The sequence below is a fragment of the Hyla sarda genome, chromosome 8 (genome assembly GCF_029499605.1).
Source record: "Hyla sarda isolate aHylSar1 chromosome 8, aHylSar1.hap1, whole genome shotgun sequence".
In the NCBI taxonomy this organism is placed as follows: domain Eukaryota; kingdom Metazoa; phylum Chordata; class Amphibia; order Anura; family Hylidae; genus Hyla; species Hyla sarda.
The window spans coordinates 210,715,013-210,741,694 of NC_079196.1; the positions used below are offsets into that span (position 1 = coordinate 210,715,013).

Consider the following 26,682-nt stretch of genomic DNA (forward strand, 5'->3'; position numbering starts at 1 on the left):
TGTCCCCTATTGGGAGTATTTTGTCCCCTATTGGGAGTGTTTTGTCCCCTATTGGGAGTGTTTTGTCCTCTATTGGGAGTGTTTTGTCCCCTATTGGGAGTATTTTGTTCCCTGTTGGGAGTGTTTTGTCCCCTATTGGGAGTGTTTTGCCCCCTATTGGGAGTGTTTTGCCCCCTATTGGGAGTGTTTTGTCCCCTATTGGGAGTGTTTTGTCCCCTATTGTCTCCTATTGGGAGTGTTTTGTCCCCTATTGGGAGTGTTTTGCCCCCTATTGGGAGTGTTTTGCATCCCCTATTGGGAGTGTTTTGCCCCCTATTGGGAGTGTTTTGGCCCCTATTGGGAGTGTTTTGCATCCCCTATTGGGAGTGTTTTGTCCTCTATTGGGAGTGTTTTGCATCCCCTATTGGGAGTGTTTTACCCCCTATTGGGAGTGTTTTGCCCCCTATTGGGAGTGTTTTGCATCCCCTATTGGGAGTGTTTTGCCCCCTATTGGGAGTGTTTTGCATCCCCTATTGGGAGTGTTTTGCCCCCTATTGGGAGTGTTTTGCATCCCCTATTGGGAGTGTTTTGTCCCCTATTGGGAGTGTTTTGTCTCCTATTGGGAGTGTTTTGCCCCCTATTGGGAGTGTTTTGCATCCCCTATTGGGAGTGTTTTGTCCCCTATTGGGAGTGTTTTGTCCCCTATTGGGAGTGTTTTGCCCCCTATTGGGAGTGTTTTGCCCCCTATTGGGAGTGTTTTGCATCCCCTATTGGGAGTGTTTTGCATCCCCTATTGGGAGTGTTTTGCCCCCTATTGGGTGTGTTTTGCCCCCTATTGGGAGTGTTTTGTCCCCTATTGGGAGTGTTTTGTCCCCTATTGGGAGTGTCTTGTCCCCTATTGGGAGTGTTTTGTCCCCTATTGGGAGAGTTTTGTCCCCTATTGGGAGCATTTTGCCCCCTATTGGGAGTGTTTTGTCCCCTATTGGGAGTGTTTTGTCCCGTATTGGGAGTGTTTTGTCCCCTATTGTCTCCTATTGGGAGTGTTTTGTCCCCTATTGGGAGTGTTTTGCCCCCTATTGGGAGTGTTTTGCATCCCCTATTGGGAGTGTTTTGCCCCCTATTGGGAGTGTTTTGCCCCCTATTGGGAGTGTTTTGGCCCCTATTGGGAGTGTTTTGCCCCCTATTGGGAGTGTTTTGCCCCCTATTGGGAGTGTTTTGCATCCCCTATTGGGAGTGTTTTGCATCCCCTATTGGGAGTGTTTTGTCCTCTATTGGGAGTGTTTTGCATCCCCTATTGGGAGTGTTTTGTCTCCTATTGGGAGTGTTTTGCCCCCTATTGGGAGTGTTTTGCATCCCCTATTGGGAGTGTTTTGCCCCCTATTGGGAGTGTTTTGCCCCCTATTGGGAGTGTTTTGCATCCCCTATTGGGAGTGTTTTGTCTCCTATTGGGAGTGTTTTGCCCCCTATTGGGAGTGTTTTGCATCCCCTATTGGGAGTGTTTTGCATCCCCTATTGGGGGTGTTTTGCCCCCTATTGGGAGTGTTTTGTCCCCTATTGGAAGTGTTTTGTCCCCTATTGTCTCCTATTGGGAGTGTTTTGTCCCCTATTGGGAGTGTTTTGCCCCCTACTGGAGTATTTTGTTCCCTATTGGGTGTGTTTTGTCCCCTATTGGGAGTGTTTCGTCCCCTATTGTCTCCTATTGGGAGTGTTTTGTCCCCTATTGGGAGTGTTTTGTCCCCTATTGGGAGTGTTTTGCATCCCCTATTGGGAGTGTTTTGTCCTCTATTGGGAGTGTTTTGCATCCCCTATTGGGAGTGTTTTGTCTCCTATTGGGAGTGTTTTGCCCCCTATTGGGAGTGTTTTGCATCCCCTATTGGGAGTGTTTTGCCCCCTATTGGGAGTGTTTTGCATCCCCTATTGGGAGTGTTTTGCCCCCTATTGGGAGTGTTTTGTCTCCTATTGGGAGTGTTTTGCCCCCTATTGGGAGTGTTTTGCATCCCCTATTGGGAGTGTTTTGTCTCCTATTGGGAGTGTTTTGCCCCCTATTGGGAGTGTTTTGCATCCCCTATTGGGGGTGTTTTGCCCCCTATTGGGAGTGTTTTGTCCCCTATTGGAAGTGTTTTGTCCCCTATTGTCTCCTATTGGGAGTGTTTTGTCCCCTATTGGGAGTGTTTTGCCCCCTATTGGAGTATTTTGTTCCCTATTGGGTGTGTTTTGTCCCCTATTGGGAGTGTTTCGTCCCCTATTGTCTCCTATTGGGAGTGTTTTGCCCCCTATTGGGAGTGTTTTGTCCCCTATTGGGAGTGTTTTGTCCCCTATTGGGAGTGTTTTGCATCCCCTATTGGGAGTGTTTTGTCCTCTATTGGGAGTGTTTTGCATCCCCTATTGGGAGTGTTTTGTCTCCTATTGGGAGTGTTTTGCCCCCTATTGGGAGTGTTTTGCATCCCCTATTGGGAGTGTTTTGCCCCCTATTGGGAGTGTTTTGCATCCCCTATTGGGAGTGTTTTGCATCCCCTATTGGGAGTGTTTTGTCTCCTATTGGGAGTGTTTTGCCCCCTATTGGGAGTGTTTTGCATCCCCTATTGGGAGTGTTTTGTCTCCTATTGGGAGTGTTTTGCCCCCTATTGGGAGTGTTTTGCATCCCCTATTGGGAGTGTTTTGCCCCCTATTGGGAGTGTTTTGCCCCCTATTGGGAGTGTTTTGCATCCCCTATTGGGAGTGTTTTGCATCCCCTATTGGGGGTGTTTTGCCCCCTATTGGGAGTGTTTTGTCCCCTATTGGAAGTGTTTTGTCCCCTATTGTCTCCTATTGGGAGTGTTTTGTCCCCTATTGGGAGTGTTTTGCCCCCTATTGGAGTATTTTGTTCCCTATTGGGTGTGTTTTGTCCCCTATTGGGAGTGTTTCGTCCCCTATTGTCTCCTATTGGGAGTGTTTTGCCCCCTATTGGGAGTGTTTTGTCCCCTATTGGGAGTGTTTTGTCCCCTATTGGGAGTGTTTTGCATCCCCTATTGGGAGTGTTTTGTCCTCTATTGGGAGTGTTTTGCATCCCCTATTGGGAGTGTTTTTTCCTCTATTGGGAGTGTTTTGCATCCCCTATTGGGAGTGTTTTGTCTCCTATTGGGAGTGTTTTGCCCCCTATTGGGAGTGTTTTGCATCCCCTATTGGGAGTGTTTTGCCCCCTATTGGGAGTGTTTTGCATCCCCTATTGGGAGTGTTTTGCATCCCCTATTGGGAGTGTTTTGTCTCCTATTGGGAGTGTTTTGCCCCCTATTGGGAGTGTTTTGCATCCCCTATTGGGAGTGTTTTGCATCCCCTATTGGGGGTGTTTTGTCTCCTATTGGGAGTGTTTTGCCCCCTATTGGGAGTGTTTTGCATCCCCTATTGGGAGTGTTTTGCCCCCTATTGGGAGTGTTTTGCATCCCCTATTGGGAGTGTTTTGCATCCCCTATTGGGAGTGTTTTGCCCCCTATTGGGTGTGTTTTGCCCCCTATTGGGAGTGTTTTGTCCCCTATTGGGAGTGTTTTGTCCCCTATTGGGAGAGTTTTGTCCCCTATTGGAAGCATTTTGCCCCCTATTGGGAGTGTTTTGTCCCCTATTGGGAGTGTTTTGTCCCCTATTGGGAGTGTTTTGTCCCCTATTGTCTCCTATTGGGAGTGTTTTGCCCCCTATTGGGAGTGTTTTGCCCCCTATTGGGAGTGTTTTGCATCCCCTATTGGGAGTGTTTTGCCCCCTATTGGGAGTGTTTTGCCCCCTATTGGGAGTGTTTTGGCCCCTATTGGGAGTGTTTTGCCCCCTATTGGGAGTGTTTTGCCCCCTATTGGGAGTGTTTTGCATCCCCTATTGGGAGTGTTTTGCATCCCCTATTGGGTGTGTTTTGCCCCCTATTGGGCGTGTTTTGTCCCCTATTGGGAGTGTTTTGTCTCCTATTGGGAGTGTCTTGTCCCCTATTGGGAGTGTCTTGTCCCCTATTGGGAGTGTTTTGTCCCCTATTGGGAGTGTTTTGTCTCCTATTGGGAGTGTCTTGTCCCCTATTGGGAGTGTCTTGTCTCCTATTGGGAGTGTCTTGTCCCCTATTGGGAGCATTTTGCCCCCTATTGGGAGTGTTTTGTCCCCTATTGGGAGTGTTTTGCCCACTATTGGGAGTATTTTGTCCCCTATTGGGTGTGTCTGCGTCTGCTATTGTCCCCTATTCGGAGGGTGCAAATACATTAAGTCTTATGGGACTCTGTCGGAGAATTATAAACTGTCCGCTATTGGGAGATTTTACTGTATAATATGGTTTTAATAAATTGACAAGCTCTGATATTTATACTGTAATTGAGAAGGTCTTTTGGGTGTTTTGCAGGGGAGACGCGTTCTCTTCATGGCATTGTATGACTGCGCAGCTTGTTAATGTCTTTCCTCATTTTCCTCCGCTGATAAATGACCTCTATAACAAGACCATGTTGAAATTGACAACAAAGAGACAAGCAATAGGTGTAAATAAAAAGCAAACACTGTACCAGCTGCCGCCAACCGGGACGCCGGAGTCACACACTGCTGTCACTGGGGCTGACAATATACAACACATCCAGAGGAGAGGGCAGGGGGCGCTGTCAGCTATTATTTAGGGACACAGCCCAGGCAACTAATACAATTCCATCAGGTGTAGCTCCAAGACCCCGGGCCCCAAAGCAAAATCTGTTACAACACCCCCCCTGCACCTTTTATCACCCCCACAACACCCCCCCTGCACCTTTTATCACCCCCACAACACCACCCCCTGCACCTTTTATCACCCCCACAACACCCCCCCTGCACCTTTTATCACCCCCCCACAACACCCCCCTGCACCTTTTATCACCCCCACAACACCCCCCTGCACCTTTTATCACCCCCACAACACCCCCCCTGCACCTTTTATCACCCCCACAACACCACCCCCTGCACCTTTTATCACCCCCACAACACCCCCCCTGCACCTTTTATCACCCCCCACAACACCCCCCTGCACCTTTTATCACCCCCACAACACCCCCCTGCACCTTTTATCACCCCCACAACACCACCCCCCTGCACCTTTTATCACCCCCACAACACCCCCATGCATCTTTTATCACCCCCACAACACCCCCTGCACCTTTTATCACCCCCACAACACCCCCCTGCACCTTTTATCACCCCCACAACACCACCCCCATGCACCTTTTATCACCCCCACAACACCCCCCCTGCACCTTTTATCACCCCCACAACATCACCCCCCTGCACCCTTTATCACCCACATTACACCCCCCTGCACCTTTTATCACCCCCACAACACCCCCCCTGCACCTTTTATCACCCCCACAACACCCCCCTGCACCTTTTATCACCCCCACAACACCCCCCCTGCACCTTTTATCACCCCCACAACATCACCCCCCTGCACCCTTTATCACCCACATTACACCCCCTGCACCTTTTATCACCCCCACAACACCCCCCCTGCACCTTTTATCACCCCCACAACACCCCCCCTGCACCTTTTATCACCCCCACAACACCACCCCCTGCACCTTTTATCACCCCCACAACATCACCCCCCCTGCACCCTTTATCACCCACATTACACCCCCCTGCACCTTTTATCACCACCACAACACCCCCCTGCACCTTTTATCACCCCCACAACACCACCCCCCCTGCACCTTTTATCACCCCCACAACACCCCCCCTGCACCTTTTATCACCCCCACAACATCACCCCCCCTGCACCCTTTATCACCCACATTACACCCCCCTGCACCTTTTATCACCCCCACAACACCCCCCCTGCACCTTTTATCACCCCCACAACACAACCCCCTGCACCTTTTATCACCCCCACAACACAACCCCCCCTGCACCTTTTATCACCCCCCCACAACACCCCCCTGCACCTTTTATCACCCCCACAACACCCCCTGCACCTTTTATCACCCCCACAACACCCCTGCACCTTTTATCACCCCCACAACACCCCCTGCACCTTTTATCACCCCCTCAACACCCCCCTGCACCTTTTATCACCCCCTCAACACCCCCCTGCACCTTTTATCACCCCCACAACATCACCCCCCCTGCACCTTTTATCACCCACATTACACCCCCCCTGCACCTTTTATCACCCCCACAACACCCCCCTGCACCTTTTATCACCCCCACAACACCCCCCCCCTGCACCTTTTATCACCCCCACAACACCCCCCTGCACCTTTTATCACCCCCTCAACACCCCCCTGCACCTTTTATCACCCCCTCAACACCACCCCCCCTGCACCTTTTATCACCCCCTCAACACCCCCCTGCACCTTTTATCACCCCCTCAACACCCCCCTGCACCTTTTATCACCCCCACAACATCACCCCCCCTGCACCTTTTATCACCCACATTACACCCCCCCTGCACCTTTTATCACCCCCACAACACCCCCCTGCACCTTTTATCACCCCCACAACACCCCCCCCCTGCACCTTTTATCACCCCCACAACACCACCCCTGCACCTTTTATCACACCCACAACACCACCCCCCCTGCACCTTTTATCACCCCCACAACACCCCCCCCCCGTGCACCCTTTATCACCCACATTACACCCCCCTGCACCTTTTATCATCCCCACAACACCCCCCCTGCACCTTTTATCACCCCCACAACACCCCCCCTGCACCCTTTATCACCCACATTACACCACCCCTGCACCTTTTATCACCCCCACAACACCACCCCTGCACCTTTTATCACACCCACAACACCACTCCCCCTGCACCTTTTATCACCCCCACAACACCCCCCCCTGCACCCTTTATCACCCACATTACACCCCCCGCCCCCGTGCTCCCCGTGCTTTACTTACCATGCCGGGGATCGTTGTAGCAGTGTGAGGCTGCAGCTGCTCTGAGCACTGGACGGTGCAGGGAAAGGTCAGGTGATTGGAGTGGACGTGCGTGCCTGCGCGGGGCATGTGACCTTCTCTACTCCCATCAGCCCCTGACCTGTCTGGTGTAATGAGAAATTCTGTATCTTGACAAGTTCTGTGTCCCGGTGAGCAGACACACCCTCCCATCAACCAATCACAGTGCAATCACAGTGTCTGTGCTGGCAGCTCTGCTGATCTGGACACAGAACTTGTCAAGACACAGAATTTCTCATTAGACCGGCCCTACTATGATTCTTAAGGGAATCGAGCCCCAGAAATAGATAATTTCATGTGTGGGCCCCCCGGACTATGAGGCCCGGTCATAATACTGGCGGGCACCAAGCGGTCAGTGAGTGACAGTCGCAGTCACTCACTGACAGGCCAATAAAAAATAAAATAAAAAAATAAATAAGGTCCAGGGACGTCCGGGCCTCCCTAAAGCTCAGGGCCCCATACAGGTGTATGGGTTGTACCCCCCTGATGGCGGCCCCAAATCTTCCCGAAGCAATATGGCAGAGTCTCCATCTTATTGGAGACCCAATGACTCAAGTGTGTCCTATGTGGTGAAGACATATCCAGAGTCTGTATACAGTGGTCCCTCAAGTTACAATATTAATTGGTTCCAGGACGACCATTGTATGTTGGGACCAGAACTCTATGGAAACCTGGTAATTGGTTCTGAAGACACCAAAATGTCATCCAAAAATAGGAAAAAGTGAGGATTAAAGAAAAATAAGTAGATAACTAATACAGATAAAGCAAATCCTTACATATAAAAGTAAGAAAGATCTGCTGGGAGCTGTAATCACTGTCTATGTAGAGGACAGGAGCTTCTTCAGGGTCCTGTACAGTACACAGTGTCCTAAAAAAGTAACATGGAGCCGCCCTCACCTGGTGTCCAAAGGAGCAGCTAACCCTGGTACAGGTAAAGAGTACAGAACATGTAATACCTCCCTGTACTGTAGGGGGCGCTACCAGACACCAGTCAGTGCATACACTTCAGTAATACAGGTAAAGAGTACAGAACATGTAATACATCCCTGTACTGTAGGGGGCGCTATCAGACACCAGTCAGTGCATACACTTCAGTAATACAGGTAAATAGTACAGAACATGTAATACCTCCCTGTACTGTAGGGGGCACTACCAGACACCAGTCAGTGCATACACTTCAGTAATACAGGTAAAGAGTAGTACAGAACATGTAATACCTCCCTGTACTGTAGGGGGCGCTACCAGACACCAGTCAGTGCAGGCAATTCAGTAATACAGGTAAAGAGTTGTACAGAACATGTAATACCTCCCTGTACTGTAGGGGGCGCTACCAGACACCAGTCAGTGCATACGCTTCAGTAATACAGGTAAAGAGTAGTACAGAACATGTAATACCTCCCTGTACGTAGGGGGCGCTACCAGATACCAGTCAGTGCATACACTTCAGTAATACAGGTAAAGAGTAGTACAGAACATGTAATACCTCCCTGTACTGTAGGGGGCGCTACCAGACACCAGTCAGTGCAGGCAATTCAGTAATACAGGTAAAGAGTTGTACAGAACATGTAATACCTCCCTGTACTGTAGGGGGCGCTACCAGACACCAGTCAGTGCATACGCTTCAGTAATACAGGTAAAGAGTAGTACAGAACATGTAATACCTCCCTGTACGTAGGGGGCGCTACCAGATACCAGTCAGTGCATACGCTTCAGTAATACAGGGGGTTTACCAGTGAATACCCATTCTGATTGGTCAGATCTTCCGGCCATTGACATGTTTCACAGATCTGGACTGTCTGTACATTGTATGTTGAGTCTGGTTTCAAGTTACAATGATCCAGAAAAGACCATTATATGCTAAAGCTATTGTATGTTGAGGCCATTGTAAGTTGAGGGATCACTGTATAATATTGCAACCTTAATATTTGTAGAGTATAAGTAATGTAAATTTTTTTTTGCCCACTCCAAGCCCTTCTACTCATAACCACAAATAGGAGCGGAGAATACAGCCATGTGAATGCGACCCCCCTGCCGAAACGGCACATCACTTTTTGTGAATAAAGACACCAACTTTTTCACTCACTGGAGTTGCCACTGTGTATCTGTTTGTATAGATAGATAGATATGAGATAGATAGATATGAGATAGATATGAGATAGATGGATAGATATGAGATAGAGAGATAGATATGAGATAGATAGATATGAGATAGATATGAGATAGATAGATAGATATGAGATAGATGGATAGATATGAGATAGATAGATAGATATGAGATAGATGGATAGATATGAGATAGATAGATAGATATGAGATAGATAGATATGCGATAGATAGATAGATAGATAGATAGATATGAGATAGATAGATATGAGATAGATAGATATGAGATAGATAGATATGAGATAGATAGATAGATAGATATGAGATAGATAGATAGATATGAGATAGATAGATAGATATGAGATAGATATATATGAGATAGATAGATATGAGATAGATATATATGAGATAGATAGATATGAGATAGATAGATAGATGTGAGATAGATAGATAGATAGATATGAGATAGATAGATATGAGATAGATAGATAGATAGATATGAGATAGATAGATAGATAGATATGAGATAGATAGATAGATAGATATGAGATAGATAGATATGAGATAGATAGATATGAGATAGATAGATAGATAGATATGAGATAGATAGAAAGATATGAGATAGATATGAGATAGAAATATAGATAGATATGAGATAGATAGATAGATAGATAGATAGATATGAGATAGATAGATAGATAGATATGAGATAGATAGATATGAGATAGATAGATAGATAGATAGATAGATATGAGATAGATAGATATAAGATAGATAGATATGAGATAGATAGATAGATATGAGATAGATAGATAGATATGAGATAGATAGATATGAGATAGATATGAGATAGATAGATAGATAGATAGATAGATATGAGATAGATAGATAGATAGATAGATATGAGATAGATAGATATGAGATAGATAGATATGAGATAGATAGATATGAGATAGATAGATAGATATGAGATAGATAGATATGAGATAGATAGATATGAGATAGATAGATAGATAGATATGAGATAGATATGAGATAGATATGAGATAGATAGATAGATAGATAGATAGATATGAGATAGATAGATATGAGATAGATAGATAGATAGATATGAGATAGATAGATAGATAGATATGAGATAGATAGATAGATATGAGATAGATAGATATGAGATAGATAGATATGAGATAGATAGATAGATATGAGATAGATAGAAAGATATGAGATAGATATGAGATAGAAATATAGATAGATATGAGATAGATAGATAGATAGATAGATAGATATGAGATAGATAGATAGATAGATATGAGATAGATAGATAGATAGATATGAGATAGATAGATATGAGATAGATAGATAGATAGATATGAGATAGATAGATATAAGATAGATAGATATGAGATAGATAGATAGATATGAGATAGATAGATAGATATGAGATAGATAGATATGAGATAGATATGAGATAGATAGATAGATAGATAGATAGATATGAGATAGATAGATAGATAGATATGAGATAGATAGATATGAGATAGATAGATATGAGATAGATAGATATGAGATAGATAGATAGATATGAGATAGATAGATATGAGATAGATAGATATGAGATAGATAGATAGATAGATATGAGATAGATATGAGATAGATATGAGATAGATAGATAGATAGATAGATAGATATGAGATAGATAGATATGAGATAGATAGATAGATAGATATGAGATAGATAGATAGATAGATATGAGATAGATAGATATGAGATAGATAGATATGAGATAGATAGATAGATATGAGATAGATAGATATGAGATAGATATGAGATAAATAGATATGAGATAGATAGATATGAGATAGATAGATATGAGATAGATAGATAGATAGATAGATATGAGATAGATAGATAAATAGATATGAGATAGATATGAGATAGATAGATATGAGATAGATATGAGATAGATAGATATGAGAGAGATAGATATGAGATAGATAGATAGATAGATAGATAGATAGATAGATAGATAGATAGATAGATATGAGATAGATATGAGATAGATATGAGATAGATAGATATGAGAGAGATAGATATGAGATAGATAGATAGATAGATAGATAGATAGATAGATATGAGATAGATATGAGATAGATATGAGATAGATAGATATGAGAGAGATAGATATGAGATAGATAGATAGATAGATATGAGATAGATAGATAGATAGATAGATAGATAGATATGAGATAGATAGATATGAGATATATATGAGATAGATAGATATGAAATAGATAGATATGAGATAGATAGATAGATAGATAGATAGATAGATATGAGATAGATAGATAGATATGAGATAGACAGACAGACAGATAAATAGACTCCCAGTTGGAGGTGACCCCAGGGCAGCAGCGCCACCCACAGAGCCCCTGTACCATGTATTCCTCGCTGTGGTATAGGCTGTACATGTAGGGTGTACCATCCTCGCCATCCTCGCCCTGTCTCCCTGGTCTACAGACATTTTGTTGCGGAGTAGGAGGAGCCTCCATGCTTATAAAGGATTGCTGGGATATTCTGATAGCGATTTCACGCATTAAGAAGTTTATTGAATTAATCCCATTACACGTCACGCACACACAATCGGCGCCGATCTTTTCCCGTCCGCCCCTTCCGAAGCTTTTTTTTCCCTCTCTTTTCTCAGACGATTTAATTAATTGCTCAGGTTGCTGAATTAATTTATCTTTTTTTTTTTTTTCTTTTACCGCCAGTTCCTTGGCCCTGGGTTTCGAAAATTTACATATTTTTGTACCGCAGTCTAATTACACGGCCCAAGTTTCCATGGAAACGGGGACAAGGAGGGAAGTTTTAATATGTGATATATTGAGATCCTGTTGGAAAAGAATCTATCTCGGATAAACAAGATGAACCTATCTGTGCGTTGTGGACGCCGGGGAAGGGAAAACTAATGGTATTCCGGCAGGCAATATGTTCGCGGTCAGTCCGAGAGACGCAGGGCGGAATATTAATGTGCAGGCGCCAGGTACTGCAGGTAGAGAATATGCAAAGATAATATTCAAAACAATAGACCAGTGTTTCCTAACCAAGGTGCCTCCAGCTGTTGCAAAACTACAACTCCCAGCACGCCCGGCATCCTGGAAGTTGTAGTTTTGCAAAAACTTCCCCCCATCCTGAAAACACAATCTGCAGGCAGCATGACAAAAACCAGGAGGAAAAATAGTTGTGGTGACCCAGTACAGAATGTTGTCCTGTCAGGTAAACGTTGCCTCATATACTTGTAGCCTATCTTTTCTTGGCCCACATTATGTATATTGGGTACATTTTGTTTTGTTGTTTTGTGATTTTTGCTATGTAAATGATTATCGTATTATTGTGCCTTTAAGGGAGCGAATTCAGAGTAAACCATGTGATCCTTGTGCCCAATGGGATGCCCCCTAGCGTTAGCCTTAAAGGGGTACTCTGGTGAAAACCTTTTTTCTTTTAAATCAACTGGTGTCAGAAAGTTAAACATATTTGTAAATGACTTCTATTAAAAAATCTTAATCCTTCCTGTACTTATTAGCTGCTGAATACTACAGAGGAAATTCTTTTCTTTTTGGAATGCTCTCTGATGACATCACGAGCACAGTTCTCTCTGCTGACGTTATAATAATAACGCTTTATTTATTGTTGTCCTTAGTGGGATTTGAACCCAAGTCCCCAGCACTGCAAGGCGGCAGTGCTAACCACTGAGCCACCATGCTGCCCTTAGCATACATCTGCTATGCATGGTTGCTAAAATGGACAGAGATGTCAGCAGAGAGCACTGTGCTCGTGATGTCATCAGTGTTCCAAAAAGAAAGGAATTTCCTCTGTAGCATTCAGCAGCTAATAAGTACTGGAAGGATTAAGATTTTTTTAATAGAAGTAATTTACAAATATGTTTAACTTTCTGCCACCAGTTGATTTAAAAAGAAAAAAGGTTTTCACCGGAGTGTAGTGTAGAGAGCTGAGATACAGTGTGCAGAGGATTTAGGAGAAGTAGCAAAGTCAGTAACCAAGCCTATATGAGCACCCCATCGCACAGGTCCAGTCTGGAAGTCCATGATAGCAGGAGATAGAAAGCCTCAGGCAACTCTTGCTCCAAAAGTCTACAGCCCAAGTATGGTGGTAAGCAAATTCCAGGGAAGCACTGCAGTGAGTCTCAAGTCAAAAGTCTACAGTAGCTAAATTTTACAAGTCCCAATAAGGCAAAATGATCCATAGGGTTACTCTGTATTTCCCCTGCTCTGATCTGTACTTTAAAGGATTGCAACATCTATCCTTACCTCAGTAAAAGGCAGCCTTTAGTAACCTGCATCTGGTGTTTTTATTGCCCAGTGCTTGGCCCAGGAAAGCTGCTGAATCCTTGGAGGGTGGTGGTTAACACTACCCTGGCGTCATGAACTGTCTATTTGTCACCATTACACTAGCCAGCGTACAGCACCCAGGTATTGCACCACATTTAGTATATCTTGTAGTTTATAGAGACGTTTATCTAAATCTCTGCTAACTCTAGGACTCCAGTGGGTGGCCCTTTTTCTCATTCAGGGAAAATTGTCAATCACTAATTAAGACCGCCCACCAGACTCCTACTCATAGAATGAGCAGAGATTTAGATCAATTACAAGTTATACTTTTTTTTCTATGAAGCTATATATCAATCTATTCAGATCCTTCTGCTCTTTAAAGGAGTACTCCGCCCCTGGCATCTTATCCCCTATCCAAAGGGAACCCCGGGATCGCCGCTGCGGCACCCCGCTATCAGAGCGTGACTGCGTAACGACGGGCGATTCAGGGGCCGGAGCAGCGTAACGTCATGGCTCCGCCCCTCATGACATCACGGCCCGTCCCCTTAATGCAAGTCTATGGCAGGGGGGCGTGACGACCGCCACGCCCCCTCCCATAGACTTGTATTGACGGGGGCGGGTCATGACATCACAAGGGGCGGAGCTGTGACGTAACGATGCTCCGGCCCCTGTATTGCCTGTCATTACGTGCAGAACGATCTCGCTCTGCGCAGTAATGATAGCGGGGTGCCGCAGCAGCGATCCCTGGGGTCCCCAGCAGCGGGACCGCGGCGATCTGACATCTTATCCCCTATCCTTTGGATAGGGGATAAGATGTCTAGGGGCGGAGTACCCCTTTAACATGGTGCCTGCAGTTCCGATTTCATTTGCAATGTGACAGATTCAAAGGGGAACTCCAGTTTTTAAAAACTTATCCCCTTTCCTGTGGATAGGGGACATGTGTCTGATCACGGGAGGCCTGACCGCTGGCACCTCACTAAGCAATTCGGGCCGAACAGTCAATTACTAGTCTCGGCATTGATGGGCCGTTTAGTCCTCAGCCTGTGATTGGCTGAGTGCGCCGTCACTCCCGAGACCAGTTTGTCTTGAAAGGTGGGGCCCGTTCTAGAGATCGTATTCCCTGCAATCAGAACCGTATCCTAATGTTATTTTTTTTATCAAAACAGCTGTCTACAGGGTTTTTTTCTTCTGAAGAGCTCTCTGGTTTGGCATACATTCCCAGTCAGTTTCCAAGACTCCTTAGAAAAATCGGTGTTAGAGCTGCTTTGCATATTTTTTCTTCCCAGAATTCCCAGTGGAGCATCAAAGTCTCTGCATGTCTTTATGACACTCTCCTTAAAGAGGACATTACCTCTTAAAGGGTACCTTTCATCAAAAAAAACTTTTGATATATTATAGATTAATGTATGCAGAATAACTTTCCAATAGCATGTTATTAAAAAATATGCTTCTTTCTATTTAATTTTCCACTTTGAAAAAATGACCACTAGGGGTCTCCCTACCAGTCCTTCTTTACAGATTTCAGACTCATGCTGGAGTCCTAAATCTCAGACTGCAGCCGGGACACAGACAAGCTCAGCACTGCTCCCTGGCAGTGAGCAGTGCTGAGTCTGTCTGTGATCCGGCTGCAGTCTGAGATTTAGGACTCCTGCATGAGTCTGAAATCTATATATATATATATATATATATATATATATATATATAAAGGACTGGTAGGGAGACCTCTAGTGGTCATTTTTTCAAAGTGGAAAATTAAATAGAAAGAAGCATATTTTTTAATAACATGCTATTGGAAAGTTATTCTGCATACATTAATCTATAATATATCAAAAGTTTTTTTTGATGAGAGGTACCCTTTAAGTCCCACAATGACAGGCCTCTTACTCTACAGCAGTGTTTTTCAACCTTTTTTGTGCAAAGCCACACTTTTTTCATGAAAAAAATCACAAGGCACACCACCATTAGAAAATGTTAAAAAATTTTAACTTTGTGCCTATATCAGTATTTCCCAACCAGTGTGCCTCCAGCTCTTGCAAAACTACAACTCCCAGCATGCCCAGACAGCCTGCAGATTTTATTTAAGAGCCGAGGTACGTGCTCTCAATTCTCCCAAGCGCAAGTGTTCACACAAAAAAAAACGTGCATGAGGATGCGGTCTAGAGATGAGCGAACTTACAGTAAATTCGATTCGTCACGAACTTCTCGGCTCGGCAGTTGATGGCTTATCCTGCATAAATTAGTTCAGCTTTCCGGTGCTCCGGTGGGCTGGAAAAGGTGGATACAGTCCTAGGAGACTCTTTCCTAGGACTGTATCCACCTTTTTCCACCCCACCGGAGCACCGTAAAGCTGAACTAATTAATGCAGGAAAAGTCATCAACTGCTGAGCCGAGAAGTTCGTGACGAATCGAATTTACTGTAAGTTCGCTCATCTCTAATGCGGTCCATCGCAAGCCCTTCTCTGAAGGAAGAGAGGCCCCAAATATACCAAACCCTTTACCTCCGGGCCAAAAGGCTCCTGCAAGGCTCCAGGTACAATGTCCCCTTTCACAAACTCAAATAAAACATAGAAAACTTTATTATTATTTTTTTTTAAACAAAGTAAAGATTTTTTATTTACCATAAGGAGTGCAATAGCAAAAAATTAGTTTTAATGAGAGTGCCCATTTAAAGGAAAGCCACTTAGTAACAGTAAAAGTATTTTTTTTTTTTTTTTTAAAGCTGAATGGTATCCTTTTAACATTGATTGCATTCCACCTACTGAAATGAATTACCGACCATCTAAGGCGTAGCTAGACCCAAATGGCGGGGCACTCTTTGCATACGATGGTGAGTTTGTTGGCTGTTAAATGGCCTGTTGTGAATTTAGTGTTGAGCAGCATAGGCCATATCCGAATTCGCGATATTTTGCGAATATTTGGACGAATAGTCGTCATATATTTGCGAAATTCGCATATTCGTAATATTCGCGGCATGTTTTCCCATATGCGTAAATTCGCATATGGGAAAATTAGCATATACAAAAATTAGCAGATGCGAAAATTTGAATATACGAAAATTTGCATATGCTAATTTTTCGTATATGCGAAAATTCGCACGTATTAGAGCCTTCTTTACACCACACAAGCTGGAAGCAGAAAGGGGTGATCACTGTGAAAAAAAAAAAATGTAAATAAAAAAAAACAAATATTCGTAATTGCGAATATATAGTGCTATATTCGCGAATATAGCGAATATGCGATATTCGCGAATAAAATTCACATTGCGAATATTCGCGAGCAACACTAGTTGTGATGTTAGGCCAGTGTTTCCCAAGCAGGGTGCCTCCAGCTGTTGCAAAACTACAACTTCCAGCATGCCCGGACAGCCGTTGGCTGTCCGGGCATGCTGGAAGTTGTAGTTTTGCAACAGCTGGAGGCACCCTGCTTGGAAAACACTGGCTTTATAAGTAGGTAATGGATTCTCATGTTTCCCTATTTTTGATCAGCTTCTATAGACTTCTCAATGGACCGTAGAAATCGTCCTTTAATTGCTATTCCACCGCTACGCTATTTTATGGCGGACAAGTTCCTATCGTAAAAAAAAATACCTTCCTTTGAGCGTCTTTGATTATGAATACACAAAGTAGCCATAACCGGAATTCTGTGAAGATCAGGTTGCATGGTTGTGCATCTGTTCCTGAGCGGGGAAGATGACAGCGCCTTTATCTCTGAGCACCAGCTGCTGAATACTTTACCGTATACCCAGTGCGGGATGCGGAGCCGCCTCCTGTACACTGCGCTGCAAACACTTCTTATATTATTGATGAAGACACATTAGGAAGAAGTAAACCATGACTTGCTGCACAAAGAACTGGACTTGTAAAACTGGGGAGTTGACGCCCAGGGCTACGAAAGCCCTAAATGACTTAAAGGGGTACTCCGCTGGAAATTTTTTTTTATTTTTTTTTAAATCAACTGGTGCCAGAAAGTTAAACAGATTTGTACATTACTTCTATTAAAAAATCTTAATCCTTCCAGTACTTATCAGCTGCTGTTATGATGTACAGGAAGTTCTTTTCTTTTTGAATTTCTTTCCAGTCTGACCACAGTGCTCTCTGCTGACATCTCTGTCCATGTCAGGAACTGTCCAGAGCAGGATAGGTCAGACAGGAAGGAAATTCAAAGAGAAAAGAACGTCATGTGGCGCATACAGCTGCTGATAAGTACTGGAAGGAATAAGATTTTTAAATAGAAGTAATTTACTTTTTTTTTTTTACTTTCTGGCACCAGTTGATTTAAAAAAAAAAAAATTTCAGGTGGAGTTCCCCTTTAAAAACGTGGAAAACTTTTTTTTTTAAATCAACTGGTGCCAGAAAGTTAAACAGATTTTTAAATCACTTCTATTAAACAATCTTAATCCTTCCAGCACTTTTTAGGGGCTGTATACTAAAGAGAAATCCAAAAAGAAATGCATTTCCTGTGATGTCCTGACCACAGTGCTCTCTGCTGACCTCTGCTGACCATTTTAGGAACTGGAGAAAATCCCCATAGCAAACATATGCTGCTCTGGACAGTTCCTAAAATGGACAGCAGAGGTCAGCAGAGAGCACTGTGGTCATGACATCACAGGAAATACATTTCTTTTTGGATTTCTCTTTAGTATACAGCCCCTAAAAAGTACTGGGAGGATTAAGATTGTTTAATAGAAGTGATTTACAAATCTGTTTAACTTTCTGGCACCAGTTGATTTAAAAAAAAAAAAAAAAAAGTTTTCCACGGTAGTACCCCTTTAAGCTAAGCACCCGGTGCTCCTTCCTATTCCCATTGTAATGATCCTCTGTTTACTGAACAAGACCCTTTATAAATCATTTATAAATCATTTTTCTGAGGACTGAGTGAGGAAGCAAGTACTATTTTATTTTACTGCTGCATACTATGTCCAGGGTACCCTATTAGGACTATTTTTAAAGCTGAACATTGGGAAAGTAGACTGACTGTTCTCCTTATTGTGGACTTTATTTACAGCTGCCAGTGGAAGGAAGGAGACTGACTAGGGGGTCTTACTGGGGACTAAATTTGTAGGTGCCAGAAGGGGAAAGAGACTGGCTAGGGACCTTACTGGGACTGTACTTAAAGGGGTACTCCGCCCCTAGACATCTTATCCCCTATCCAAAGGATAGGGGATAAGATGTCAGATCGCCGTGGTCCCGCTGCTGGGCACCCCGGGGATCGCTGCTGCAGCACCCGCTATCATTACTGCGCAGAGTGAGATCGCTCTGCACGTAATGACGGGCGATACAGGGGCCGGAGCAGCGTGACGTCACGGCTCCACCCTTCGTGACATCACGGCCCGTCCCCTTAATGCAAGTCTATGGCCGGGGGCGTGACGACCGCCACGCCCCCTCCCATAGACTTGTATTGACGGGGGCGGGCCGTGACATCACGAGGAGCGGAGCCGTGACGTAACGATGCTCCGGCCCCTGTATCGCACGTCATTACGTGCAGAGCGTCATTACGTGCAGAGCGATCTCACTCTGCGCAGTAATGATAGCGGGGTGCTGCAGCAGCGATCCCCGGGGTGCCCAGCAGTGGGACCGCGCCGATCTGACATCTTATCCCCTATCCTTTGGATAGGGGATAAGATGTCTAGGGGTGGAGTACCCCTTTAAAGCTACCAGAGTGAAAAAGAAGACTGACTAGGGACCTTCCTTCAGACTAAATTCACAGTTGTCAGAGGGGAAAGGAGATTGACTAGGGACCTTACAGGGGACTATATTTACAGCTGCCAGAGTGGAGAAGGAGACTGACTAGACATCTTGCTGGGGACTAAATTTATAGGTTCCAGAAGGGGAAGGGGACCCTTTACTGGGACTATATTTAGAGCTACTAGAGGGAAAAAGGAAGCTGACTAGGTACCTTCCTTTGGACTAAATTCACAGCTGCCAGAAGGGAAGGGTGACTGACAGTGGACCTTACTGGGAACTATATTTACAGCTGCCAGAGGGGAGAAGGAGACTGACTAGGGACCTTCCTTTGGACTAAATTTGCAGCTGCCAGAGGGGAAAGGAGACTGACCGGGGACTTAACAGGGGACTAAATTTACAGCTGCCAGAAAAGGGAGGAGGTCAACTTGGGAACCTACTGGGGATTATAAATATAGCTGCCACAGAACGGAGAAGGCAGAAAAGGGAACTTACCGAGAATTATATTTATAGTTACAAGAGGAGGAGGGAAAGTGCAAAACATATAGAGTGCCCCCACAGTGTAAGAGGAGTATTACATGGTGACCATTGAAATCAATAATGCCAGACTGAGAGAAGCTCTTTGTAGATACTCTCTGCTCCAGCTACTCCAGTGTTTCCCAACCCGGGTACCTCCCGCACAACTACATCTCCCAGCATGGTTGTAGTTCTATTAATTCAGTAAAAAGGTATATATATAAAAAAAGGTATATAAAAAAGTATATGTCTCTGAACCAGACAACCATTAGCAGCAATAACATCCAATATGGAGCAGCCTAGATCACGAGGTATGACATACCCAGCATGTTACATAGTTACATAGTTCATAAGGTTGAAAAAAGACCAGAGTTCATCAAGTTCAACCTATAACCCTAATGAGTCCCTACTGAGTTGATCCAGAGGAAGGCAAAAAACCCTCATACTAGAGGTAAAAATTCCTTCCCGACTCCAAATATGGCATCAGAATAAATCCCTGGATCACCGTTCTGTCCCTATAAATCTAGTATCCATAACCTTTAATGTTATTATTCTTGAAAAATGCATCCAGACCCCTTTTAAATTCTTTTACAGAGTTCCCCATGACCACCTCCTCCGGGAGAGAATTCCAGTCTCATTGCTCTTACAGTAAAGAACCCCCGTCTGTGCTGGTGTAGAAACCTTCTTTCCTCTAGACGTAGAGGATGCCCCCTTGTTATAGATACAGTCCTGGGTATAAATAGATCATGGAGAGATCTCTGTACTGTCCCCTGATATATTTATACATAGTTTTTAGGTCGCCCCTAAGCCTTCTTTTTTCTAAACTAAATAACCCTAATTCTGATAATCTTTCTGGGTACTGTAGTCCTCCCATTCCCTGTATTACCCTGGTTGTCCGTCTTTGAACCCTCTCCAGCTCCACTATATATTTCTTGTACACTGGTGCCCAATACCGTACACAGTATTCTATGTGTGGTCTGACCAGTACTGTACACAGTATTTCATGTGTGGTCTGACCAGTACTGTACACAGTATTCTATGTGTGGTCTGACCAGTACTGTACACAGTATTCTATGTGTGGTCTGACCAGTACTGTACACAGTATTCCATGTGTGGTCTGACCAGTACTGTACACAGTATTCTATGTGTGGTCTGACCAGTACTGTACACAGTATTCTATGTGTGGTCTGACCAGTACTGTACACAGTAGTCTATGTGTGGTCTGGCCAGTACTGTACACAGTATTCCATGTGTGGTCTGACCAGTACTGTACACAGTATTCCATGTGTGGTCTGACCAGTACTGTACACAGTATTCTATGTGTGGTCTGACCAGTACTGTACACAGTATTCTATGTGTGGTCTGACCAGTACTGTACACAGTATTCCATGTGTGGTCTGACCAGTACTGTACACAGTATTCCATGTGTGGTCTGACCAGTACTGTACACAGTATTCTATGTGTGGTCTGACCAGTATTGTACACAGTATTCTATGTGTGTTCTGACCAGTACTGTACACAGTATTCTATGTGTGGTCTGACCAGTACTGTACACAGTATTCTATGTGTGATCTGACCAGTACTGTACACAGTATTCCATGTGTGGTCTGACCAGTACTGTACACAGTATTCTATGTGAGGTCTGACCAGTACTGTACACAGTATTCTATGTGTGGTCTGACCAGTACTGTACACAGTATTCTATGTGTGGTCTGACCAGTACTGTACACAGTATTCTATGTGTGGTCTGACCAGTACTGTACACAGTATTCTATGTGTGGTCTGACCAGTACTGTACACAGTATTCTATGTGTGGTCTGACCAGTACTGTACACAGTATTCTATGTGTGGTCTGACCAGTACTGTACACAATATTCTATGTGTGGTCTGACCAGTACTGTACACAGTATTCTCTGTGTGGTCTGACTAGTGCTGTACACAGTATTCTATGTGTGGTCTGACTAGTACTGTACACAGTATTCTATGTGTGGTCTGACCAGTACTGTACACAGTATTCTATGTGTGGTCTGACCAGTACTGTACACAGTATTCTGTGTGGTCTGACTAGTGATTTGTGCAGTGGTAGAATTATTTCCTTGTCGTGGGCATCTATGCCCCTATTGATGCCCCCCATGATTTTATTTGCCTTGGCAGCAGCTGCCCGACAATGGTCACTCCAGCTAAATTTACTGTTAACTAAAACTCCCAAGTCCTTTTCCACATCAGTCGTCCCAAATGTTCTCCCATTTAATACATAATCCCAGCCCGGATTTTTCCTCCCTGTCACGATGCCGGCTGGCAGGTAGTGGATCCTCTGTGCCAGAGAGGGATTGGCGTGGACCGTGCTAGAGGATCGGTTCTAAGTCACTACTGGTTTTCACCAGAGCCCGCCGCAAAGCGGGATGGTCTTGCTGCGGCGGTAGTGACCAGGTCGTATCCCCTAGCAACGGCTCAACCTCTCTGGCTGCTGAAGATAGGCGCGGTACAAGGGAGTAGACAGAAGCAAGGTCGGACGTAGCAGAAGGTCGGGGCAGGCAGCAAGGATCGTAGTCAGGGGCAACGGCAGGAGGTCTGGAACACAGGCTAGGAACACACAAGGAAACGCTTTCACTGGCACTAAGGCAACAAGATCCGGCGAGGGAGTGAAGGGGAAGTGAGGTGATATAGGGAAGTGCACAGGTGTAAACACTAATTGGAACCACTGCGCCAATCAGCGGCGCAGTGGCCCTTTAAATCGCAAAGACCCGGCGCGCGCGCGCCCTAGGGAGCGGGGCCGCGCGCGCCGGGACAGAACTGACGGAGAGCGAGTCAGGTACGGGAGCCGGGGTGCGCATCGCGAGCGGGCGCTACCCGCATCGCGAATCGCATCCCGGCCAGAGGCGGTATCGCAGCGCCCCGGGTCCGTGGAACCGACCGGAGCGCTGCAGTGAGAGGAGTGTAGCGAGCGCTCCGGGGAGGAGCGGGGACCCGGAGCGCTCGGCGTAACAGTACCCCCCCCCTTGGGTCTCCCCCTCTTCTTGGAGCCTGAGAACCTGAGGACCAGACTTTTGTCCAGGATATTGTCCTCAGGTTCCCAGGACCTCTCTTCTGGACCACAACCCTCCCAATCCACTAAAAAGAAGGTTTTCCCTCTGACCTTTTTAGATGCTAAAATTTCTTTGACGGAGAAGATGTCCGAGGAGCCGGAGACGGGAGTGGGGGAAACAGATTTGGGAGAGAAACGGTTAATGATAAGTGGTTTAAGAAGAGAAACATGAAAGGCATTAGGAATACGAAGAGAAGGAGGAAGAAGAAGTTTGTAAGAGACAGGATTAATCTGGCGCAAAATCTTGAAAGGACCAAGATAGCGTGGTCCCAACTTATAGCTAGGGACACGGAAGCGGACATATTTGGCGGAGAGCCATACCTTGTCTCCAGGGGAAAAAATGGGAGGAGCTCTTCTTTTCTTATCCGCGAATCTCTTCATGCGTGAAGAAGCCTGTAAGAGAGAATTTTGGGTCTCTCTCCATATGATGGAAAGATCACGAGAAATTTCATCCACAGCGGGCAGACCAGAGGGCAAGGGGGTAGGGAGGGGAGGAAGAGGGTGACGGCCGTACACCACGAAAAACGGGGATTTGGAGGAAGATTCAGAGATTCTGAAATTATACGAGAATTCGGCCCAAGGTAGAAGATCTGCCCAGTCATCCTGGCGGGAGGAAACAAAATGTCGTAAATAGTCACCCAAGATCTGGTTAATTCTTTCTACTTGTCCATTGGATTGAGGATGGTATGCAGAAGAAAAATTTAATTTAATCTTGAGTTGTTTACAGAGAGCCCTCCAGAATTTAGACACAAATTGGACGCCTCTATCCGAGACGATCTGCGTAGGCAACCCGTGAAGACGAAAAATGTGTACAAAAAATTGTTTAGCCAACTGAGGCGCTGAAGGAAGACCAGGAAGAGGGATGAAATGTGCCATCTTGGAGAATCGATCAACGACCACCCAAATAACAGTGTTGCCATGGGATGGGGGTAAGTCAGTAATAAAATCCATACCAATCAGAGACCAAGGTTGTTCGGGAACAGGCAGAGGAAGAAGAAAACCAGCGGGCTTCTGGCGAGGAGTCTTATCCCGGGCACAGATAGTGCAGGCTCGCACAAAGTCCACCACATCAGTCTCAAGAGTCAGCCACCAATAGAAGCGAGAGATGAGTTGCACAGATTTCTTGATGCCCGCATGACCTGCGAGATGGGAGGAGTGACCCCATTTGAGGATTCCGAGGCGTTGGCGTGGAGAAACAAAGGTCTTTCCTGGAGGAGTTTGCCTGATGGAGGCTGGAGAAGTGGAAATCAGGCAATCAGGAGGAATGATGTGTTGAGGAGAGAGTTCAATTTCAGAAGCATCTGAGGAACGAGAGAGAGCATCGGCCCTAATGTTCTTATCAGCAGGCCGAAAGTGAATTTCAAAATTAAATCGGGCAAAGAACAGAGACCACCTGGCCTGACGAGGATTCAGCCGTTGGGCAGACTCGAGGTATGAGAGGTTCTTGTGATCGGTGTAAATAATAACTGGAAATCTTGATCCCTCCAGCAGATGCCTCCATTCCTCAAGTGCTAATTTAATGGCTAGAAGCTCTCGATCCCCGATGGAGTAGTTCCTCTCCGCCGGAGAGAAGGTCCTAGAAAAAAAACCACAAGTAACAGCATGCCCGGAAGAGTTTTTTTGTAGAAGGACAGCTCCAGCTCCCACTGAGGAGGCATCAACCTCCAATAGGAAGGGTTTAGATGGATCAGGTCTGGAGAGCACGGGAGCCGAAGAGAAGGCAGACTTGAGTCGTTTAAAGGCGTCTTCCGCTTGAGGAGGCCAAGACTTGGGATCGGCATTTTTTTTGGTTAAAGCCACAATAGGAGCCACAATGGTAGAAAAATGTGGAATAAATTGCCTGTAATAATTGGCGAACCCCAAAAAACGTTGGATGGCACGGAGTCCGGAGGGGCGAGGCCAATCTAAGACGGCAGAGAGTTTATCTGGATCCATTTGTAGTCCCTGGCCAGAGACCAAGTATCCTAGAAAAGGAAGAGATTGGCATTCAAACAGACATTTCTCAATTTTAGCATAGAGTTGATTGTCACGAAGTCTCTGAAGAACCATACGGACATGCTGGCGGTGTTCTTCTAGATTGGCCGAAAAAATTAGGATATCATCAAGATATACCACAACACAGGAGTATAACAGATCACGAAAAATTTCATTAACAAAGTCTTGGAAAACAGCAGGGGCGTTGCACAGGCCAAAGGGCATGACCAGATACTCAAAGTGTCCATCTCTGGTGTTAAATGCTGTTTTCCACTCATCCCCCTCTCTGATGCGGATGAGGTTATAGGCGCCTCTTAAGTCCAATTTAGTAAAGATGTGGGCACCTTGGAGGCGATCAAAGAGTTCAGAGATGAGGGGTAAGGGGTAGCGGTTCTTAACCGTGATTTTATTAAGTCCGCGGTAGTCAATGCAAGGACGTAGAGAGCCATCTTTTTTGGACACAAAGAAAAATCCGGCTCCGGCAGGAGAGGAGGATTTACGGATAAAGCCCTTTTTTAGATTCTCCTGGACGTATTCAGACATGGCAAGAGTCTCTGGGGCAGAGAGAGGATAAATTCTGCCCCGGGGTGGAGTAGTGCCCGGGAGGAGGTCGATAGGACAATCATAAGGCCTGTGAGGAGGTAGAGTCTCCGCTTGTTTTTTGCAGAAAACATCCGCGAAGTCCATATAGGCCTTAGGGAGACCGGTTACTGGAGGAAGCACAGAGTTACGGCAAGGGTTACTGGGAACTGGTTTTAGACAGTCCTTGGAACAAGAGGGCCCCCAACTCTTGATCTCCCCAGTGGACCAATCCAGGGTTGGGGAATGAAGCTGAAGCCAGGGAAGTCCAAGGAGAATTTCCGAGGTGCAATTGGGGAGGACCAAAAGTTCAATCCTCTCGTGATGAGATCCGATGCTCATTAGAAGGGGCTTCGTGCGGAAACGTATGGAACAGTCCAATCTTTCATTGTTTATACAATTGATGTAAAGGGGTCTGGTGAGACTGGTCACTGGGATGTTGAACCTGTTGACGAGAGAGGCCAAAATAAAATTTCCTGCAGATCCAGAGTCCAAGAAGGCCACTGTAGAGAAGGAGAAGGCAGAGGCAGACATCCGCACAGGCACAGTAAGACGTGGAGAAGCAGAGTGGACATCAAGGATTGTCTCACCTTTGTGCGGAGTCAGGGTACGTCTTTCCAGGCGGGGAGGGCGGATAGGACAATCCCTCAGGAAGTGTTCGGTACTAGCACAGTACAGGCAGAGGTTCTCCATGCGGCGTCGTGTCCTCTCTTGAGATGTCAGGCGAGACCGGTCGACCTGCATAGCCTCCACGGCGGGAGGCACAGGAACAGATTGCAGGGAACCAGAGGAGAGAGGAGCCGAGGAGAAGAAACGCCTCGTGCGAACAGAGTCCATATCTTGGCGGAGCTCCTGACGCCTTTCGGAAAAACGCATGTCAATGCGAGTGGCTAGGTGAATAAGTTCATGAAGATTAGCAGGCATTTCTCGTGCGGCCAGAACATCTTTAATGTTGCTGGATAGGCCTTTTTTAAAGGTCGCGCAGAGGGCCTCATTGTTCCAGGATAATTCAGAAGCAAGGGTACGGAATTGTACGGCATACTCGCCAACGGAAGAATTACCCTGGACCAGGTTCAACAGGGCAGTCTCAGCAGAAGAGGCTCGGGCAGGTTCCTCAAAGACACTTCGAATTTCCGAGAAGAAGGAGTGTACAGAGGCAGTGACGGGGTCATTGCGGTCCCAGAGCGGTGTGGCCCAAGCCAGGGCTTTTCCAGACAGCAGGCTGACTACGAAAGCCACCTTAGACCGTTCAGTGGGGAACTGGTCCGACATCATCTCCAAGTGTAATGAACATTGGGAAAGGAAGCCACGGCAAAGCTTAGAGTCCCCATCAAATTTATCCGGCAAGGATAGTCGTAGTCCAGAAGCGGCCACTCGCTGCGGAGGAGGTACAGGAGCTGGCGGAGGAGATGGTTGCTGGAGCTGTGGTAGTAACTGTTGTAGCATAACAGTCAGTTGAGACAGCTGTTGGCCTTGTTGCGCAATCTGTTGTGACTGCTGGGCG

The 26,682-nt window shown here is 45.5% G+C and overlaps 1 protein-coding gene and 1 long non-coding RNA gene across 11 annotated transcripts in view; one reads left to right on the plus strand and one right to left on the minus strand.

Annotated features, from left to right (window-relative positions):
- Positions 1–26,682, minus strand: part of CASKIN1 (CASK interacting protein 1) — a 299,543-nt gene that overhangs the window by 240,355 nt on the left and 32,506 nt on the right. The gene's annotated exons all lie outside the window — the stretch shown is intronic.
- Positions 1–26,682, plus strand: part of LOC130285573 (uncharacterized) — a 65,284-nt gene that overhangs the window by 12,297 nt on the left and 26,305 nt on the right. For 5 of the 7 annotated variants that reach the window (XR_008847379.1, XR_008847377.1, XR_008847376.1 and 2 more), the window contains 2 exons: positions 13,375–13,484; positions 16,063–16,170. The exons of 1 other annotated variant lie outside the window; for it this stretch is intronic. This is a non-coding gene — a long non-coding RNA (uncharacterized LOC130285573). The remainder of the gene's footprint in view (positions 1–13,374; positions 13,485–16,062; positions 16,171–26,682) is intronic. One more of the 7 variants, XR_008847378.1, reaches the window with a different exon arrangement.